Below are 18,356 nucleotides of genomic sequence, written 5' to 3' on the forward strand. Positions count from 1 at the left end.
AAAAAGAACTTATTATTTTCAGTTATCAAGTACTTACTTTAAGTTCTGTCAAGATATAGCAAAACCCATGTCCCTCTTCATTACAAAGAAAAAACATGCTTATAATTAAGATGATGTTTGAACTGTTGATGGCTCTCCTTCAGCCAACTTAGATGCTCCCATATAGGAGTTTTACCAACAGCTCCTCGTTGCTCTCAGTATAAAATGGGTGTCAGATGGCCATTTTACATGACTATGGTAGGGGGCTTGCTCCACTGAGGTAAGGTCAGGTTTTTCTTCTGAATTTCCAATGCCTGCTGTAGTGTTTGGCTTTTAGGAAGACCTTGGCCCTCAGATTTGCTGAGCCTAAGAGGGCTTTGGCTGAATATAGGGGGCAATGTTGGATACTGCCAGTACGAACTACTTCTTGCTGCTATCACAAAATACCTGGTAAAATCAACTTAAGGAAAGAATAGAGGGCTAATTTGGGCTTACAGGTTGATGTCCCATTCCAGGCTGGGAAGACACAAGTGGTAGGAATTTGAATAGCTGCTCACATGGCTTTCTAGGCAGAAAGCAGGGACAGACAAGCACGGGTATTTTGTTTGTTTTCTTCTTTTCATTAAGTCTGAGGCCCAAAACCATCAGTGTAACCACACTCCCCACCCCTGTGTGTGTGTGTGGGGGGGGTGTCCATCCATCTAACTACACCAGTGTTTCTCAGCCAGTATTGCCTTGCCTCCACCTACATCCTTGTAGGTATATCTACTGATCTTTAGAAATAATTTTTACTGACAAAGTGGGAAAATGGCAATAACACACAATAAGTAGAGCCCCCAAATGGTGCTAAGTCATACATAGGCAACCCTCCTAAAACATCTCAGTAATTTGAAGATTGAAGGACACTGGTCTGAACTAATCTCAGCTGTCTGCAGCCAAAGATGACTTTGCACCATTCCAAACCTAGTTATCAGGGCAGAAATCACCGGCCATGTTGTAGATGCTAAATGGTGAGAGTTAAGCTAACAAAACACAAAACTCACCAAGACTGGCTCAGAGTAAGTACTTACTTATTACGAGACATTTGTAACAGTCATTTTCATAACAAAATTCAACATCAATCCTCACATGTTACAGATCTGCCAGATACTGTGCTAAATGTCCTAAAAAACTGGTGATTGTTATTGTGCATGCTCTGGTACTGAGAATATACTTGGGAAAGAAGAATGTTGTTATATTACGGTTTAGTAAATACATGTCCATGAAAGCACAAAGACAAACCATAAGGAGCTCATGTTGTAGCATAATGCTAACACCAAAAAATTAAAATCCTTTTATCCTATCAAGAATGCTTTACTTTAAAAATCTCCTAACTCTAATCTCCTAACTGTAAGAAGTAGGTGCTCCTACATGCAAACTCAAAAGTGTTTTTCCCTCCTCTTTGTACAAAATGCAATAAAGCAGGGTATGGCTACAACCTATTACAGCAGCCTGGGCAGACTGCTGGAGCCAACACCGCCACTAATTCTGTCCTGCAGCATGCAGGAAAGTGAAGGAGAGGCACAGAACTTCAAATAAATCAATTTCATTTATTAGCTTCCTTTTTTTATCATTTGCTTTTACTGTATGTTTTGTGGATGGAGTTAATCATTTTCATGTAAAGATCAATTTCAATATGTGCTTTCATTTCACAGTTGCTGTCAGATACTATCGAGAAGGCAAGTCTAGAGAAAGACATAGAAGTATACATTTGTGTGTTCTGTCCAGGGTCCATGCCACATCACTCTCTGCTTCTCATGGAAGCATCAAGTATCCAGAAATTCTGCTTTCTATTGTTAGCAACTGCTTACTTAAGATGTGTCCCAGGCAAGACCAAGTGAACTTCACAATTTAAGCCAACTAAATTCTCTCTGTCTCTCTGTCTTTACCTCTGTCTCTGTCTCACTGTCTGTCTGACTCTCTGTGTCTCTCACTATCTCTCTGTCTCTCTTTCTCTCTGTATAGAACTGGGAAATAGTTTGAATGATGGTGTCTTCACAAAGCTTTGAATACCACCTTCCTATCAGTAGCTTCAAGTGTATCCTGCTTGCTGTACATCCCCCCAAATCACCCTTGAATCAACAACTTTTTTTTCCTTCTCTCTCTGTCCCTTCCCTTCCTTCTTTCCTTCCTTCCTTCCTTCCTTCCTTCCTTCCTTCCTTCCTTCCTTCCTTCCTTCCTTCCTTCCTTCCTCCTCTGCTTAAGGTATCTATGTCTATATGTTTACATATACTCAAGCAATCTTGTTACTAGTAAAATAACAGATTACTCTTAAAAATCACATGACTGACAATCTCTCTCTCTTTTATTTAACTATTTATCCTTTTACATTTTAATTTCTTGCTTTAAAGACATTTATGTTGAAGAAGCCTGATAATTAGAGATACTAGGAAGCTGTCACCATTCCTGCTGCTGCTGGAGCTGCCTCCTACATACCACTTTACATGTGAAAATAGACAAGTGATTCCACCTTTTTAAAAGCCCTTCAAATGTATGTCAATGAAACTAAGAAGATCCCTGTAACTTCTGAGTCAAGGAAAAGAGCCAAGGGCAGCATACATACATAAACATATATAATTGTGTGTGTACATAAGCACATGCATAAATATAACAGCACCCCTGAATTTCTCTTTCCCTTAGTGAACTGTTGATTGACATAAAGTTCCTCAGACGCAGCCTTGAGACATGCTGAACCTGCTGTGAGTGAGTCAGTCTCAGGATAAACAGATAGACTACCAAGGGCAGCAAGATCTCAAGATGTACAGATCTTCCTGCAGTACACTGCACATTTATTCTAAAAACATTCACTCCAAGTAAGCTATGTTCATTACATTCTAAACCATTGTATACAAGTCAACTAAATATCTTGGACATGCTGTCAAGTTTCCACACTGTTCCTCCACTGAGAATGAATTTCAAAATGAGGGCAAACTTAGGTTTCCAATATGAGTATTTTATTTTATTTTATTTTATTTTTATTCCAAATAAAGTACATCTTCAAATGGCTCCAATAACTCTCAATCCAGACTTGCCTTCTGTATTAAATGGTAGCTGTGTTTCATAGAAAATGCATGGTATACAAGTCTACTACATATAAAATCCAATGAGTCAGAATATACAAAAGGTAGAGCATTTGAGGACTTTTAAGGATCAAAGACAATAAATGGGAAATAGGTTCAAGGAAGAGTCACAATATAATGGAACATAAAAAAATTTAGTCAGGTAAACTCATGGACAAAAAGGAAGGCCAAGGGTTGAGATAAGAGAAACTGATAATGCAAAGTGAAGTCAGTCATCTGGGCCAATGGTCATCTGTTTATCAATTTGGCATTTCCTAAGATCTAATGGTGTTATTGATACTAGATAAATTGGAAAAATATGACTTGAATATCGATTCAATTCTAACCTGGCATCTGACCTCAGAGGAAGATCAATTCCCATTATTAGAGCATGTGCTTGAAAAATATTATATATATATATATATATTAGAAATAATGGGTATATATACCTATATATGAGATATTTACCCTTCAAAAACCATTTATTTCACAATTAAAACAAATAAGCAGTATATTAACATCAAAATATACTAATAATATAAAACCTCCAGTTTTCACAACAAAGCAATGCATTTAGTAATTTTAGTTTGTCCTATATAATAGTAAACTTCTATTTCTCTAGCTTTTCTCCTCAGTGAATATATGAAGCATTATAAAGAATGTTCACTGTTTCAAAAGAAGCAGAGATAATCCATCAGTTTAAGAGATTAAAGAGCATTAAATATGAAGCAAGCTTCTAAATTCAACTTCAAATCATGGGAAATCTGAACAACAAAAAGCGAACAAATAACAGCAAAAGTATCATATTAATTCTTAATAATTCTAACAAGCAGTGGAAAATCAATGGCAGGAAAGCAAAAGCTTCATAGAACAGCAGGTTTGAAAAGCATCCAGCTTTTTGCCTTTCAGCTTTCGGCTCAGGGGAGGCGATGGTGTAAAACTCTCTCCACTCATCCCAAATCCAATATCAGTGGCCTCCACCTTGCTGCCTACAAAGTCAGGTACAGCTGAGGTTAGGTTGATGGGTCATCTGCCTTGGCCCCCAAGAGAGGTCTCCTGAGTCTGTCTCCAAAAAAAAAGTTGGTGATGACATTGCCAAGGTAATAAGTGACTAGAAAGCTCAGATTACAGTGAAATTGTGCAATCTGAATAGACGTGTCCCAATGAGGTAGTGCCCTCTGCCTTGGCCTGATCATCAAAACCCTCGAGGAGCTAAGAGACAGACAGAATCAGAACATCAAGCACAGTGGTAATTTCAGCACTGTCATCAAATGCAGCATCAGTCTTTAGCCAGAGAACATTCTAGAACTATTAAGGAGATCCTGGGTACTACAAAGTCTGTGGTCTGCAATGTGAGTCCAGCCATCTCATGACATCATAAATAACACCATCAGTGGTACAGTGGAATGTCCAGCTATTTGAGGAGTGACAAGAAAAGACATTTCAATAAAAGACCATTTGATATAAATAAATAAATAAATAAATAAAACTGAAAGGAAGGGAAGAAAGAGATAAAAAAGAGTCTCTGAATGTCAGATGTGTAAACAATCCTGTCTATATAAGGAATTCTAAGAAATATTTGTGAACAGATAAATGGAATCATGAAAATAATACATGTATAAAATTATAAATCTGATAACAAGATAGAAGTATGATAAAGGACTAGATAGAGATTCCACAGCTGTAGAATATAGTAAAGGGCAAAAATAAAATTCAATAAGGCATTTTAATAGTAGACACAGTCATGTGAAAGAGAGAATAAGCAGAGAAGAAAGCAGGACATGTCAAATCAGCAAGCTGAAAGAAAAAGAAGATGAAACGAAGGTAAAGGAGGAATACAGATGTGTGCAACATCACCCAACACATGCGCACAGTATGGGAGTCCTCAAGGAAATGACAGAGGACTTTAAAACCTGCTTAAAGCAATATTATAAAAATGTCTCCAACTGTTGGAGGCAATCAGCTTTTCTTTGAAAATAAAACCCAAATCAACAGATCTTCAGTCAGAATAATTATAAAACAGGAGAGAAAATTAAAATTGGAAAGAAAAGGCAACAGGAGTAATGCCATAGAAATAAAACAGATCATGGGAGACTCTTAACAATTACATTCTAACAGATCAGATAAACTATGAGAAATGAACATTTATCAACATGTCACCTGAACAAAGAAGGAAGAGATAATCTGAACCAACCTGAGGCAAGTTAGAAGATGAGTGAATAGTAAAAGAAGTTCCTGGGCTAGCTGGCTTGGCTGAAGAGTTCTAGCAAACACTTAAAACCTTTCTCAGGCTCTTCCCAAAAGATAAACTTTAGGGAAATAATTCAAAACTTATATTTCCAAAGCCAGCACTGCCCTGCTACCAAAGCTGTCCAAAGATAAAACAGAGAAAAATGATGGCAGATAGATGTAAAACGTCCTTAACAAATTATTAGAAAACTGAATTCACAACACTGAAATGTTGTAACCAAGCAAGAATACCCCTGGAGTCTGAGAGATTGCTCTGTAGTGAAAAGTCTGTGTTTCTCATCCAGAAGGACCCAAGTTTGATCCCATGACCCATGCCACATGGTTCACAACTGCCAGTAGCTCCAGTTCCAGAGGATTCCTCCTTTGCTCTCACTAGTACCCACGTACTCACAGCCCAGACACACGTATACATACACATGCTGGAAAATAAAATTAATATTTTAAAAAAAATCTACCCTATGGAATGTAAGGATTATTCATTTTATGCAAATCCATTTACACTGTGCTTCATATTATCATTTCAAGAGATGCCAGAAAAGCACTGACAGAATTCAATATCCTTTCTGATTAAAAATTGCTTTCAATAGACACAGAAGGAATATATTGCAACACAATAAAACCCATCTATGCCACTCCTAAGATGGTAAAAGCTCAGGGATAAGAGAATGGGCATCTTATGTTTCTATTGAGCATACAGAACACTAGAAGTTTAATTGGGGCTGGAACAGTGGCTCAGCAGTAAAGAGCCATTGTTGAACTTACAGAGAACCTGGGTTTGGTTTCCAGAAGGCAAATAATAACTCAAACCGTCTGTAACTTCAGTTTCAGGGGAACAAATACCTTGTTCTGGCCTCTAATAGCACCAGGCACACTGTGGTACACATGCATACATATAGGTAAAACATTTATATGATAGAAATAATAAATCTAGATTGTAATATTAAAAAGAGAAATAAAAGGGATCAAAAATAGGAGAGGAAAAGTAATTATTACTTCTGTTTATTGATATCATGATTTTACATGCAAAAACTTGTACTTCACCAAAGAAACTAGACTATAGCTGAAGAGTAATTTTTTTTTACCCATGATTCTAGCCACATGAAAAATTGAGGCAGGGATATGATAAGTCAAAGTACAGTAGGGACAATTTAATATGACCTCATCTCACATATAAATAAAAACTGTCTTAACTGAAAAGCAAGTTCAATAATGCTGCAATTTACAAAGTCATCTTGTAATCTTGGAAGTATTTATATATACTCAGAATAAGGTATGGGAAAGAGAAATCAACAATTCTATACATGTTAACAGAAAAATAATAAGATAAAAACAAGCAAATAGCACAACAAACTATAAATTTAGCTAATAAGGTAAAATATCTAAATTTTTAAAAGGTTAAATATCATAAAGGAAATTGTAGATCATAGAAATGTAAAGGATTGTTGTCTTGTAATAAATGATGTTAAAATACCCATATTTTCCTATGTAATCTACAGATTCAGTGAAAGAATCACCAAAATCTCCAATTCACTACTAATGAAAAGGTAGAACTGGAAAAAATCTTAAAGATGCATAAAACACATGCAGACTAATAAAAGACCACAGTGAATTAAAAACAACAAAAGTAGGGAGAAGGCAGGGCTAGAGACATCCAATTATATGATTACAAAATCTGTTGTAAAGCTATAGTAATTGAAGCAACAAGATATTGGCACTAGAGTAGAAAACCAAGCAATACATTCGAAATGTTTGGGTCAATTAATTTATGACAAAGCCTCTGTTCTTAGTTGGAGTCTCTATTGCTTTGATAAGCAGTGATAGGAAAGCAATTTGGAGGAAGAGTTTATTTGGCTTATACCTCAGTTCATACCCCAGCACTGGAGAAATCAGAGCAGGACCCCAAGGGCAAGGACCCAGAGGCAGAAACTGAACCTGAGACCATGGATGGGTGCTACTCACTGGCTTGTTCACCAGGGCATTCTAGACCTGATTTCTCATACAACTATAGATCAGCTTCCTAGGAATGGTACCACTTACAGCAAAGGAGGCTTTTCCACATCAATAATTAATCAACAAAAGGTCCTAAAAGCTTGCCCACAGGGCAGTCTGGTTGGGTTATTTTCTCAAATGAGCTTCCTTCTTCGGATATAACTCTAATTTTTACCAAGTTGACAGAGATGGATGGGCGGATAGATGGATGGATATTTGAAAGCATGGTTGAAAGGATGACTGATAGATAAATGGCAGTCACAGAACACACAACAGAGAATAGACAGTCTCCTCAACAAATGTGTGTGGAAACTGATATCTGTAAGTAGAATGAGGTTGGACCCTTCTACAGTTCAAAGTGAAATACCCCCGTGAGGCTCAGGTGTTTTGATGCCTGGTCTCCAGATGGTGCTTTTAGGAACGTGGAGCCTAAGTAGAAGTAGGTAGCTGTGAAATGGGCCCTATGGATTCTAGCCTGGTCATGATTCCTGCTCAGGCTCTCTGATTCCTGACTTGTTCATTGGAACAAGCACCCCTTTCTCTCACAAATACAGCTTCAAGCTGCCCTTGCCATCACAAGGAGAAGAAAATAAAACCATGTTCTCTTAAGCGGTTTCTGTCAGGTGTTCCATCCCTGTGAAAAGAAAAGTAAATAATACTGACCCATATCATCTTATTTCCAAACATCAAATAAAATTAAATAGATTGAGCACTTACATAGAACATCTAACACTGTGGCGTTACTTGATGAGATAACTGCATTGATCTCAGGGGAAAATGACTTAGTTTTCATACCAAAATCACAAACAGCAAAAGCAACAATGAATGAGTGGAATCGCATCCAAGTCAAGCAGCAGCTTCTTAGAGCAAAGATGAAGCTAATGAAGAGGAGAGATGGTCCACAGATGGGAAAAAAGTATTGGAAATGTGTAGCTCAGATACAAACTGTGCAAGGAGCACATAGAAAAAAAGTAATGCAATCAGTAAGAAATGTATGTAACCTTGGAGGTATGTAACCTCCATGCAACCGTCTCCAAAGGAGACACATGGATAGAGAACAGGCACATGAAAATTCCCAGCATTGTTGTACATCAAGAGATGCACACTGGAACCACCAAGGGGATATTACCCACATTTATTAAATGACTTCTTCCCACAAGACACTGGGAGGCAATGATGTAGAGAAGAAGGAAACCACACACATTGTTGGGAAAACAAGTTATTATGGTCATTCTGAAAACTACTGTGGAGATTCCTTTGAAAACTGAAGACAGACTTCTATGAGGAACACAAATCCACTTTTGTAGACATATTGGAAGAAATTGCAATAAACATATGAAAGCTGTATCTGCATTTAATGCTCATTCTGCACTATGGCCAGTAGCTAAGACAAGAAGACACTAAGCGTCCATCATCAGATGAATGGATAGGGAACATGTTTACAAATTTATACCATGGACTAATACTCAATGCTAAAAGCAGTCACACATATTGGCATTTGGGACTCTATGGATCTGTGACTGAATGGATAAACTTGTAGTGAAATAAGCCATCCATAGAAAGACAAATATAATTTAAGTTATAGGTTGAATCTAACAAAATCAAACTTATATATGGAGCTATGAGAATAGTTATTACCAAAGGCTGTGGAGGGAAGGGATGGGAAAAGAGAAGGTGTGGATCTGGATTATACTATGTTGATCAGACATGAACAAGCTTTCATGAGCTTTGCTGTAGAAATGGTGACTATGTGAATGCCTTGTGTATTTCAAACAAGTAATTTGTTTTCAACAAAGCAAATTAAGTCTGAGGTAGTAGACCCATCAATCATCCTGTAAGCATTCCACATAATGAATATATATGGAATATTATGCTATATCTCAAAAACATACATAATTATTTTACAAACCAAAATAAAAAGTTCAAAAGGAAGTCCAATTCAGAGTACTTAGAATCTGCTGTTTAGCTGAGTGCATATGGAAGAGTAGAGAGCAAACAGGACATTATGTTTTTATATTACTTTTTGGCAGCAATATTTTGGAAGAGACAAATAGATATGGCATCTCCAACATACCTAGGGGGTGCAGAGTGAGAAACTTGCAGGAGATTGGTATCATGGGAAGTATCTACAAGCTCTGAGGAGTTATACAGAGGACCAAAGAGGAGACGGGCGACATTAAGAAAAGAAGAAGACAGATTAGTTGGCTATGTTAGGCATTTTTATATTCAACACTGACAGGAGTTAAGTTAATCCCTCTCATGTAATTATCAGTATATTTTTTACAAGGTTGTAGGAGAGAAAAAGCAAGAAAGCATTTTAAATATTTTATTGAAAAACGATAAATGTCTAAAGTTTTCAGATCATATTTTTATTTTTAAAAACAGATGACATATGTAGAACATATTTTGATAGAAACTTCTTTAAATGCATATTGGCTACTATTCACAGAATTGTATAAAAATAGAGCCATTTTTTTCATATGTAAGATGAACACCATAGCTTTTATTTTATTTCAATAATACAACTTAGTAAACTAAATAATTGCCTTGGAAAAAAACATCAGGCAATACAGAGGGTTCAAGATCCTAAAATTAATTTTTCAAATATTAAGCAGCTCCTCATACAACCTCACTCCTTTTCTCATATGCCCTATTTTTGCTTAGGAGATCTCTCTAAACATAGAATCAAGACCTTTCTCTTCTCAATCAGAGAGCAGAGTCAAATGTTTTGTCTCTGTAAAATGTATCCACCAATCTCTCCTTCATTGATTCTAGAATCCAGAGGCAGACAGGAAGCTTAGGTAGTATGCCAAATGTCATTCAAAGGAACTAAGTTGGCAAGAAATGAAAGGGTATGCATCAGCTCCAGACATGTCCATAAAATGGGTTGTTATTTTTATATGTCCATGAAGGAATTCTAGGGACACAAGCTCCAAAGTACTCTACCACTCACAGCACTGATGCCAGCATTTATGAGATAGAAAAGACTTCCATCAGTTCCAGTTTACTCCATATCACAGTTGATTTCTATTAAGAAGGAAAAGCTATTCTTCATTCTCATTTCCACTTGAACATTATTAAAGAGCTCGGCATTTGCTGTGGGGAGAAAACTGCACATTATTTTTCATGACCTTCTCTCCCCTGACTAAGAAAATAATCCACTTAATGTGTCCAGGAGGACAATAACCCTACTGCTACACGAGGGCAGTACAGACTTCTAGGGAACAGAGCCATTTACAAAAACATTGAGGAGTTTGCCAAACACTGTAGGGTTTACAGGGCCATTGGTAATTACTGTGTATAATGCATTCTGAACCCGCTGGCAGTGAGCTGGCTGATCTTTCTGGGCTGCGTCTTTCAACTGAATGCTGTTTGTTTTCTACATAACAAATGATAGAATGTTGGTATATTTTGTATAAAAACTTAAAAGTGCTCTTTAGGTTATGACAAAATATATCAATCAGCCACTATAAAACTCAAAATAAATTCAATAGACCTCACACATTATGTTATTTGAGGCAACATACAAAGGCTAGAGATGTCTTGTTGCTTACATGCTTGAGCTTGGAGAAGTGGCTAATGAATTCTCTAACACAACTGTTCTCAACCTGTGATTGCTATGCCTTTCAGGGTCAAATGACCCTTTCACATTGGTTGCCTAAAATCATCAAAAAAAAGAAACCTAGAGATGTATATCATGAGTCATAATAGCAAAATTACAGTTATGAAGTAGCAACAAAAATAACTTTATTTTTAGGGATTGTCTTAGGATTTTATTGCTGGAAAGAGACACCATGACCACAGCCACTCTTATAAAGAAAAACATTTAATTTGGGCTGGCTTACAGTTTCCTTTTAGTCCATTATTGTGATGGTAAGAAGCATGGCAATCAGGTAGACATAGTGCTGAAGAAGGAGACAAGATTTCTACATCCAGAAGCTTCTGCAGGCAGCAGAAGCAACAGAGCTCCACAATTGTTGGAGCTTGACCACAGGAGATCTCAAAACCTGCTCCCACAGTGACACACTTCCTCCAACAAGGTCATACCTCCCAATAGTGCCACTCTCTATGAGTCAAGCATTCAAACACATAAGTCTATGGAGTCCAATCCTATTCAAATGACAAGGGTCACTGCAACATGAGGAACTTTATGAAAGAGTCACAGTATTAGGAACGTTGAGAACCGCTGCTGTCGTAGCAGCTATTCCTAAAGTTGTATAAATCTAAATTTTCCATCTGGAAGAGTGCTCGATGATTCCTAGGAAAATTCAGATACATACACACACACACACACACACACACATAATATATGTACATATATATATATACATATCATATTTTACAAAGCCATCTTTGAACTTACATCTTCCCTGTTGTTCCCTCTTTCATAGAAGAAAAGTTATTATATCTTCACTATCTTTACCTTTAGAACTGAAATGTTCTCTAAAATAAAATACACATTTGTTATTATTTCCTTGCTATGAATCTGATAAGAGTGAGAAAATCATATGGAAGCTTGCATTCAGAGTGTACACTGACAAGGACTTTCTCAATCACGTGTGAGAACAAAACACTAAGGGCTGCTCTACATTGGTTCCCTAATATGTTTCACAATCTACATCTTCCTTTGTCTGCCAGGATTCAAATCTAGTTTGACGTGGCCTTTGCATGGATCTCCCTCCCTCCATAGCTTTCCAATAGTCTCCACTGCAATAACTATAATTGTATTCAATATCAGCCACCCTTGGACACCAAAGGCATCTGGAAATCTCCACTTTATCCTCACAGCATGTCAGAGGGAGTATCTCCATAGTATAGACTGGCTAGCCCTAGATCATGGAAAGTAAAAGTCTCAATCAGGTCTGCTCATGTGACAGGTGACTTATGAGTCACTCTGAATGTAAAATGCCCTATCTGCTCAACTATACACACACACACACATAGACACACACATACATACAGGTACATACACATAAACACCTATACACATGTATTCATACACACAACACACATACACACACATGCACATACACATACATACAAACACATAGACAAATGCATGCACACATACACATGCATACATACACATATAGACAAATGTACAAACACATACATACACACATATAGACACATTCATATGCACAGTACACATATACACACTCACTCACATACCACACATGCATGCATGCAGGCAGGCACATAAACATACACATACTGTCATGTTGGACACTTGCTCCCCAACATTGGTTCTCTCCTCAGAGGCTGTAAAATCTTTGATGCAGGAAAGATAGTTGCATATTATTATGTCACTGGAGGCAGGCCTCTGTGGCTTATAGCTCACCTTGTTTCTAGTCCTCTCCTGCTGAGCTCTACAGCGCTTCAGCGTCACACTAAGTTAAAACTATGCAGAACATCTGCCTTCCTGACAGTAATAGAAAAGTCTCCTTTAACTCCGAATACCTTTTGTTGGATACAGAGAGCACACAATAATTAACTCCAAAAGGAGGGGGAAGGCAGTAAGCAGATGAGAAAAGCATCATTATGTGCATGAATTCAGGAACTGTGTGCAAGAGCTTGGTGATGAACAAGAGTCCCAGACACGAGTGAGCAGGGAACAAAGGAGAGCGCAAACACTGCTCTGAAGGGAAAGGCAGAACCAAGAGGAGGCTTCCCTGTCCATAACCACAGCGAGGGAGTATCTCGGAGAGGTGGAATGACTTGGCTAGTGTAGCTGAAGATCTCAGTAAAGACTTGCATGCAAATTCCATTCCTGGCTGCCCGACCCTGATCTGCTACATGTTAGCTCTTCACTGAGAACATCCTAGATGAATTACAAGCTGTTTGTTCTGAAACTGCCGTGTCTATAATAGTAAAGTCATTGCTGCAAGATTTGAGAGCTATAGAATAAGTTAACTGCAGAGGGCTCCCTCTCCTCTCTGCACCTCCCTTCCACTCCCTCATTCATGTAGCTTATAAGTTATTCCTATAAACTGGTGATAAATTAGTTATGAAACTGGTAGTGTGTGGTTGTCTACATCAATAACGAAACAGCAAACAAGCAAAAAAAAAAAGGTGAAGATCAGAAGAAATACAACCTCAGTCACTTTCTATTAACTGAGTGTTCACTCATCCATTTGCTTAAATATTTATTTAATATCTGCCACATGCCAAGAACTGTGCTGCTGCATGCTCCGAGATGCATTGCAAAAAGAAAAAAAAAAAGACTTAAGTACAAAACTGGCTGGAAAAATAGACGCTACTCTAGTACAAAAAAAAAAAAAGTGTGTGGCTATGATTTTTTATGATTTATATATTTATTTTATGTATGTGACTACATTGTCGCTCTCTTCAGCGACATCAGAAGAGGGCACGTTATTCTATTACAGATGGTTGTGAGCTGCCATGTGGTTGCAAGAAATTGAGCTCAACTCGGCCCTATGAAAGTTCTGTGCCCCAGTGTAGGTGAATGCTAAGGCCAATAAGTGGGAGAGGGTGGGGTGGCATGCATGGGGAGGGGGGAGGCAACAGGGGTTTGTTTTTGTTGTTTTTGTTTGTTTCTTTGATTTTTGGAGGGGAAACTAGGAATGGAGAAATTTATATGTAAATAAAGAAAATATCTAATAAAAAAATTAAAAAAGAAATTGAGCTCGAGACCTCTGAAGTAGCAGGAAGTGCTCCTAACCACTGAGCCATCTCTCCAGGCCCCATAGCAGTGAGAAAAACAAACCATGAGCAGTAACAAAGATCTGTGGGGCAGGTGAGTGGTAAAGCCAGGGAAGCTTCTGTGACAGCAACCTGGAGAGTTTAGCTGTGACTCAAGGAGAATGTGCTCAACTCAAAGGCTGCCATTACCCCTCACCCCTCCTCCAATCTTCCCATTCACTAGTTCTAGAATTCTGTGGAGAATGTGCAGTTCTAACAACTACGCTGATACTGTTAATGCTTTTGTACTAGGAGGCATACATGGAAAACCAGTGCTCTAGATCATAGCCCTGGAGGGAGTGGAAGGCAAGACCCAAAGTTGAAGAACAAGGCAGGAGCTGAATGTCCTCACAAATGCTAGGTAACGGTAGTCACATCTGTTCAAGACTCAAGCTTGCTGAGATCTTGAAGTGAATATACATGATCAAGGTAATTAGGAATCTCTGTCTCTGTCTGTCTGTCTGTCTGTCTGTCTGTCTCTCTCTCTCTGTGTGTATGTGTGTGTGTGTGTGTATATGTGTGTGTGTGTGTGTAGGCTGCTGCAGGTGCATATATGAATGTGTTCATTTTCCGTGTAACATGTGCACCTGGAAGTACTTGAAAACCAGTGGTCAATGTTGGCTGTCTTCCTTCATTGCTCTGTACATTTTTTTGAAAGGGGGTCTCTTAAGGGATCTCACCAGTTTGGCTAGGATGGCTATTTAGGGAGTCCCAGGAATCTGCCTATTTCCACCTCTCTGGTAGTAAAACAGCCAATATCCGCCACACCTATTGTTTAACTAGGTACAGGAGATCTGAATTCTGGTCCTCATGCTTGTGAGGCAAGCACTTTACCAACTGAGCCATCTCCCTATCTAGTGACAGCTACTCTCATGTTTCTGCAAAGAGGCTCCCCATTACCTGTTTCTAAGCCAAGAAAATACATGAAGTCCAGTCAGAGACTGGTAAGAGCCAACAGCTATATCAAACACGATTTCAGTAAACTATTCCTGAATTAACACAGTATATTCCATGCAAAGGACTGGATGTAATCATGCACATTTAACAGCTAAAATAAAAGAGATTAAAGGGAGAAAACTGCCACCAAGCATACAATGTTACATGGACAATGACAAGAAAAGCATCTTTGTGAACAGACTGGAGGTGAGTAAACAATTCTTATAAGAGGGGTTAACTCACATATGGAAATGATGCTACATAGCCTAGTGTGGCTTGAACCATTAAACTGGCTGCCAAAGGAAGATATCGTTATTAGTAGTTTTGGGTGTTAAAGAGGCAGAAAGTCATAGATGCTGATAATTTGATAATTCTTAAAATTCAGTCTTCTTCTATGTCATCTAGAAACTGCTAGAAGGGTCATCCCTAGGATACTACATCCAGAAATGTTCAGCATAACTGAATAATTAGTTGCCCCACTGTGGATGGACTAGAGATCACAGCTTGAGAAATGACCATCGAAGATCTAGTTCTTGTTTAGGGTAAAACCCAGCTGGAGAATATTACACAATTTTTGGCAGGGATACAAGTGTTTTGTTTTTTTTTTGTTTGTTTGTTTGGTTGGTTTTTTGGTTTTTTTGGTTTTTCGAGACAGGGTTTCTCTGTGTAGCCCTGGCTGTCCTGGAACTCACTCTATAGACCAGGCTGGCCTCGAACTCAGAAATCCTCCTGCCTCTGCCTCCCAAGTGCTGGGATTAAAGGCGTGCACCACCACTGCCTGGCGATACAAGTGTTTTTAGGGTTACTATGTACTGGGGCCTGTACTGGACATTGCTTAAAAGTATCTCTTTTAACCTTTCACAGTATTGCTAATCACATTTAAGTGGTAAGGAAAATGACACTCAGTGATGCAAAATATTTTCTCCAATGCCAGTTACACAAAAAATTGGTTGTAGATTCAGAGTGTAAAACTGAGGGTTTGGCTACAATAACAGACAAACTTTACCCCGCTGTGCTTTGCAGGGTACGTTATCATAAAATGATTTTCTGGCCTCCATTGGTTCTCCTAAAGTACTAAATAATAATGGACTTAAAAAATAAAGCCCAATTATTTCCTTTGAATCTCCTTGGATGCCTGATAATATTCATGAGTTCTCGAAACCAAGTTTACAGATCAATATGCTTGACAAAGCCATTATACATTTGTCTCACAGACAGAATGAAGAGTAGAGATATACATTAACAAGACCATGTGTCTGGTATGGAGGTACAGCTCAGTGGTCGCATGCTTGCCTATCATTCTTCTGCCTGCAATACAAGATTAATTAATTGTTTGATTAATAAGTAAGTAGATGATTAATAAAAGCTTAAAGACAGGACTCTAAAGGCTCAGCTACATAAATACAGTTGATATAAGCCTCTGTAAGCTTCTCTAATCTATAATATAAGTAGTATTAATACCTAAGAAATTATATATATTATTTATATATTACTATGTATACCTATATTCTTACATATATGTGGGAGAGAGGGAGGAAGCAGTATAGTGTTTTGCATCATTTTAATCAAGGAATCTGGCACCTGAGAGATATTTGATATATACTAACTTCCTCGTTGTTTATGAATTAAAACATTTAATGGAATATAATATACTTGATAAAATAGAGCAAAATAAACATTGAGAACCAATTAATGTATGTGAAAATGGTTAACTCAATTGTAATCTTAGGACAAAAGAAATTAAACCATGGTACACTGAACTCTCTAGAAAAAAAGTCAGCTTTGATAATAGAAAAGAAACTGATTATATCAAAGAAATTCAACATCTAAATGGCAATTTGATGGATTGTTTAAATTTGTAAATGCTGTGATACAGAAATAATACTTCTTCGCAATTGCCTCTAAGCACAGCAGGTCAAGAGACAGTAAAATTATCTATAAAGGGGGCTACAGAAATGGGTTAGCAGTTAAGAGCACTGGCAACTCTTCCAGAGGACCTGGTTCAATTCTCACCATTGTCTATAACTCCTGTTCCAAGGGATCTGACACTCTCACAAAGATATAAATGCTGGCAAAATACCAAAGTGCAGAAAAAAAATAAATGAAAAAAATTTAGAAATGATTTATAAAAGAACAAAACATAAGTAGCTAGGGATTTGAAAGTCTTGGAGTCTCTCTTATACCACCTCAAGATGGCCATGATTATACACAAGCAGAAACCAACAATGCATACATGGGCATGACTGAGTTCTAAGACAAGTTTATTTGTATATACTAAAATTTGTATTCCACATAATTTCTGGCTATTGAGAAATATGCTCCATCTTTTGACTCTTTCCAGCCAGAGGAAAATGACAACAAACAACAAACAAACCCTTACCAGCCATTGGGATGTGCACCAGAAGGGTGGTGTGAATAAATTTGGCTTAGATGATGAGGGCAGTTTTCCAGTTCCCACCTAAGAGTGATTCTCATAGGCGTGTGCAAATGCTAGAAAGACAGTTAAGACTGCACAGGAAACCAGGGAATACCCATCAGTTCAACATCAGGGAAAGGGCTGAATGAAGGCGGTATATATTTAATCTTTCACATTATGGGAGAATGGATAGAATAATTTGTTAGCTACTACCATAAAAAGTATTTTCAGTAAAAACACAAGTTGGCAACTATTGAATGACAAAGCAAAATTAGCCGACACATCAGTCACCACTCAGTTGTTGTAGTGAACTGGCACTGGGGAAGCTTGTAAAGAAATAAGGTGAGCCTCAAAACAGGGGAGTAGTCTCTTTGCCTTGCCACAGCCAACTACTGAATCAGACACAAGCCCGACGGAGCAAAGATGGCACGGAGAATCGAACATGATGTAAAGAACACACAGTCACTGAGAGTACTGCCAGACTCTGGGTCAGATTCCTGGTGCAATTGTTCAAGGCTAATTCAACCATCATCAGTGTTCATGAGGCTGATGGGGGTGGCAGGAGAACAAGATGTTAGCTTACATTTCTGCATTTCTAAGGATGCTGATGGACATTGTGTTGCCTAACCAGATCAGGAAAGAGTGTGGTCACAGCAAACGCCCTGCCTCATCTCATTACTCAACACCTGTTAAACATGACTAACAGTCCTGGCTAATTGCATGGTAAGAGCATCTCTGGCTGTAATGGATCCCAAAGGTCTGCAACATTGACTTCATTTATATGTTTCTCCTTTTACAAGGTCTCAGGAAAACATTGCCAAAATCTACTGAGTATTTTATGAACTCGAAGATGATCAACTCAGAGCTTCAAACACACCAGTGTCTTCATACCCAGGGCAGGGAATGATGGGGATGTGAGCTAGTCTGATTAATCAATCTTGCAAAGCTTGGATTTTTCAGTGACAAAGGGACCTCAAACTGCAGTA

The 18,356-nt window shown here is 38.0% G+C and overlaps 1 protein-coding gene and 1 long non-coding RNA gene across 18 annotated transcripts in view; one reads left to right on the forward strand and one right to left on the reverse strand.

Moving 5' to 3' along the window:
• Fhit (fragile histidine triad diadenosine triphosphatase) overlaps nucleotides 1-18,356 on the reverse strand; it is a 1,878,988-nt gene that overhangs the window by 1,035,243 nt on the left and 825,389 nt on the right. The gene's annotated exons all lie outside the window — the stretch shown is intronic.
• The window catches only part of LOC116073128, a 57,171-nt gene continuing 53,056 nt past the window's right edge, over nucleotides 14,242-18,356 (forward strand). The window contains exons 1-2 of one of the 2 annotated variants that reach the window (XR_004111685.1): nucleotides 14,242-14,447; nucleotides 15,038-15,161. This is a non-coding gene — a long non-coding RNA (uncharacterized LOC116073128). The remainder of the gene's footprint in view (nucleotides 14,448-15,037; nucleotides 15,162-18,356) is intronic. The other variant, XR_004111683.1, reaches the window with a different exon arrangement.

Source organism: Mastomys coucha, unplaced genomic scaffold, assembly GCF_008632895.1.
Source record: "Mastomys coucha isolate ucsf_1 unplaced genomic scaffold, UCSF_Mcou_1 pScaffold10, whole genome shotgun sequence".
NCBI lineage: Eukaryota > Metazoa > Chordata > Mammalia > Rodentia > Muridae > Mastomys > Mastomys coucha.